We start from the raw sequence: 4465 nt of genomic DNA, 5'->3' as shown, positions 1-4465 counted from the left end.
GTTCATGGCAAAAAGCTGTTAAAAATAAAAGCTATGTCAGCGAGAAACATTGTGTACAGATGAAACAGCAGAGATTGTGGTCTCAGGTTGACTCTCGGGGTCGAACAAAACTGTGTTAGTGTTTACATCTGTCCTAAAGCACCCAGTCTCACTCTCATGATCAGAAGCTGCTCAGTATCACAGCAAGATGGATTTTATGCCAAGGGAGTGTTCAGACAGACCTCTAACTTTCGCTAAAAAGAACATTGTGAGCGGGCCTGTTAACAATTGTTTTATCTGATCCTCTTGTTATCAGATTCCAGGAAGGAGGAACAATTTGAAGAGAGAGCAGGCACTAAGTTTGTATTACCGCCCTGCAATCAGCAGGGTTTTTTTTTTTTTTTTTTGCCAAATCTTGTCTCCTTTCTGTGAATTTTTCTTCAAAGATTCAGAGAGTTAAAATGGGAGGTTGCTGAACCTGAAAACTTCTGAAAGATAATTTTCTGAATTAAGGCCTGGAAAAACATTGACCTTTCAACACTGCACATTCTTGGATGCGTTTTCTTCTTTCCTCTGCTGGTGGTCTGTGGGTATGTGAGTATCCCAGGGGAGACACTTTTGGAAAGGCGAGATAAGAGTCTCTAGAAGGCAGAGTATGAGAGCGAGGAATATGACTAATGAAGTTTTGTATGTGAGAATCAAGTTGTTCTTTAAAATTGGCTCTTTCTAGACACCAGTTATGATCTGAATGAGAAAAATGTAGGAACAGAAACTTTGTTATGTTGTTGAAGACAGTCTGAGCGCTAGGATTTAAAAAGTCCACCAGTGTCTCCTTTTAAAAATGTTTCAGTCTGGGATCCAGGCCCAATGGCCCAGTGTGATCCCCTGCTGGACAGCTGGACAGTGCAAATGCTTCACACTGACTCTTTCTGATACTGAGAAAAAATAGTCTCTGATGAGTTAGGCAGTCTATAAACTAGTTGGATAGTTCATTGTTTATCAGCTGATAAAGATGTCCCCTGACAGAGCTGTATTTTATACTTTTTTCTGTTTTGTCTTTTCTTATTTAGGAATGACCGAATTCAAAATATAATCCTTCCTGTAGTCCTTTCAGCATGGACTTCTTCTCTTGATTGGCTGTACTCTGCCTGTAGACTGAAGTGCTTTCTCAGGTTTACTGGGACAGAAAGAGAGTGACAAGGAAACTGGTAGATCTATACTCATTTACTATTCACAGCATTCACTAATTACAGTTAGCTTACCTTCTAATCATTTCAGAGGTTGTCAGTCCATCCTGGACAATTGTTCTTACTAATCACACAGACAATTGATTTGACACTTGGCACAAGGAGGGAACAGAGACAAGGCAGAACAAGTGGCTGTGAAGGTGGGAGTGAGGCACAGGGGAAGGAGAGGAGGATGATGTCCTAAAGCAGAACAGCTGTCAATGCAAAAGAAACTTTATCAGTTTTAGGAAGTTCCCTGCCCCTAAAAGCTTCTTCCTTCCCTGCCCTCCAGGTCCCCTCTTCCCCCTTTGAGGGCATGAAATCCCAAAGCAACAGCTGGTGTAACTTTGATCTCACATAGGGGACAGAAACTTCCCCACGGGAGAACAGTTTAATGGGGTTTTCAAATTAACTGCCGTGCTTACCAGGCAGAACGAGTTGCCTCAGCCTGCGCTTCATCTCGAGGCTCTCCTCGGGGCTTGCTGTCCATGAGACAGGAGCTGCAGCTTGAGAGGCTGCTGGCCCACAGACAGTCGCCGAACTGCTCCAGCTCCTGCTCTCACCTGCAATTCAGGCAGAACAAACATGATTTAAGAGCTTACAAAAGCCTGTTTTTAGCCTTCCACTACACTGGTAGATTTTTCTTACTTTGGCTTGACTCCCTTCTTTGGACAATCTCGCTAAGGACATGTTACAAACTCATATTCATCTTATTTCCATCCAAACAAGCAGAATTCTCAGGGGTTCATAATTTATTTTACTGTATCTATGTTAGTATCTTCTTCAACAGGATTCTCCAGCACATGGTTACAGTTGTCACACTTTCCCTTGGCCAGCTTCAGGAGCAGAGGATCCCTTGACCTCTCTGTTGGAAAAAACATTTCATTCATACGTAGGAGCTTCCTTATAGTATCTCTCACTGAGCCAGAGTAACATCTGTAAAGGGATGGAGGGAGATAGAAGAGGAGGAACATTTAGCTTTGAATACTAAGCAAATGAAAGACAGGGAACAGTTCAACAAAAATGCACAGGAATATTAATCTGGTGGGTACAGGCTGCCATGAAAAGTCCGCACTTGAATCCTGAATTTGATACCACGATTATCAAGAAAATCTGTGCTCCTGTATTGCGTTTAACTGTTAATTCCCCTGTGTTAGTTAGCTAATGTATTTTATTTTGCTTCCCTCCTTTTCTTCATCAATAAACCAGTGTTTTGTTAAGCCATTTGATTTATCACTGTATAATGCTTCTGCCAGGTGATGATCGTTAGTAGCAAGGGCCAAGTTTAAATTCTAGGGATCATTAATAAAATATTTACTTGAACTTCTATACAGAAACTGGGGGAAAATGCACTAAATTTTCTGGTGCTCATGAAGCTAAGTTTTCTTGCTTGCAAGTGTGAATCAGTTGCTCAAAACAGATGGTGCTTTTCTGAAGAGGAAAAAAGAAGCAAGGAGGTGGATAAACAGCCTAGTACACAGTACTTACTTTCTGTCCTCCAAAAGCTTAACTATTCACGCTCCACTTCCCTGCTCTCTGGGAGCAGCCGCTACCAGACAGATGCCTCGCCTGAGTGTCAGTCTGCAGGGTCTCTCTCTCAGGCACCATGGCAGAGCTGAAGACGACACTGACTCGGGAGTCCGGGCTACTGCTCTAGTTCTGCCAGGCCCCAGCTGCTGCTACGACCAGCCTCGGCTTCCCGGGGCTCTATTTTCTAATGACCTTCAGACCTAAAGCAAAACAACGTTGTTACTGGCCAAAGTTTGACAAAAGGGTGGGAGGGAAAAGGGCTGAAGCGTTTCTAGATAGTGGTGAAACATTTCTTGCTGGCTGCCAAAGTGGGCTTAGGTAATTACACACTGCAAGGTCTGCCTAGCTCTCTCACCCCCCAAACAACAAATATGAACAGTAGCTAAAGCTCTACAGTTTTAGAAAATGATTTGGATTCTTTTTCGGATAAGGCAGACTCCTCCTCTAACACGTCTGGAGCTAAATCTCTCAGTCTCCAGAATTCAGCAAACCCAAGCCTTGAGCACTGATGAAACCAAATGTTGCAGTTTGGGAAATTCTTTAGCTCCTGTCTTTTACACATTTTTTTCAAGTTATAAAGAGGATGTTAAAAACTGGTGCAGAAGAGTGAGCGTGGGGCAAAGGGAGGAACAGTGTGTGTTTGGGTCTGCCAGAAGTGTGCGTGTCAGCATGGTCAAGCCAGGGCCACAAGCTCACATGGAAATTGTGCCAATCAGTACGGTGCATAGAAAATACAGGGATATAGCCCACTTGAAACTTCCTGTTTCCAGTATAAAAAGAAAGAAATGTTGAGGCAAAAGGAACATAGAACTACAGATGATAAGTCAAATTTGCTAAATCTAGAGAATTTTCTTGATGTTAAAACGTACATGTTTATAATCCAAAATTTGGTTGATTTGATATGCCTTTACTAATAATAGAAATCTTTATATCCTTAAAAACAGTACTTGCTTAAGAAAACACATATTTTCCTATAGTACTGCTCTTTGCAAAACAAATTAGTAAAGATGAATAATATATGAAAAATGTAATAAACCGTTAACGAGCATCTGCTGCACATGCTACTTCCCTTTCTGGTATATTTTTCAGTATAAATATACACAGCAATAGACAAATAAGATTTAAAGACGGACAATTTAGGAAACGTAATAGCATTCCCTCAGCCACTGAACAATGCTTGATTCATGTAGTGTAGTATATGCAAATGCACATGAAACAAACACATGAGGCTGTCTGCCATCTGCAGTCTGGGTCTAATTTTTTCCATGCTTCCTCAGTTCTGAGAAGAAAAGTGGAAAATCTCTGATCTGCTCCATCTGTTTGCTTCATACAGTACCATAGGCTGATTTCTGCAGAGCAGAGCCCAGGCCTCCCAACAAAACTGTTTCACATGAACCTGAGTGATTTTTGTGGTACCAACTAAGATAAGCCCTTTTAATTTTTCATTTGTCTTCTGTCCCTCCAGTAAAACCAGATACACTTATTGTGGAAAGAAAATGCAGCACGAAGAGAACTTTTATTTAATTACATCTCATTTTGGCACTTAGTAGAGTTGGAAACCTGGACTCACACGAAGCTAGGTCAAAGGAGCCTTCCCTTCATTCATTCACATGGCAATTCATAGCCCTGAGGTTTGCTTATAATTTAGAGTGTTCCCCAAAGAAGTCAGAAATTAAATTGCAGTGGTATCATCTTCTATGCAACCTTTACTTATCGTTAGCACTAAATAG

General features: G+C 41.5%; 1 long non-coding RNA gene across 1 annotated transcript; it reads right to left on the bottom strand.

The window, feature by feature from the left end:
• Nucleotides 1–1186: 1186 nt before the first annotated feature.
• Nucleotides 1187–2924, bottom strand: LOC138066052 (uncharacterized). Its single transcript, XR_011139239.1, has 4 exons — nucleotides 2694–2924; nucleotides 1854–2070; nucleotides 1631–1768; nucleotides 1187–1420 (listed from the first exon to the last, which is right to left on the bottom strand). It is a non-coding gene; the product is annotated as an uncharacterized lncRNA (long non-coding RNA).
• Between the last annotated feature and the right edge of the window lie 1541 nt (nucleotides 2925–4465).

This window comes from Struthio camelus, chromosome 1 (assembly GCF_040807025.1).
Source record: "Struthio camelus isolate bStrCam1 chromosome 1, bStrCam1.hap1, whole genome shotgun sequence".
Taxonomy (NCBI): domain Eukaryota; kingdom Metazoa; phylum Chordata; class Aves; order Struthioniformes; family Struthionidae; genus Struthio; species Struthio camelus.
Note: the sequence above shows the minus strand (reverse complement) of the source record. Positions and strands in the feature narration are given on the sequence as shown.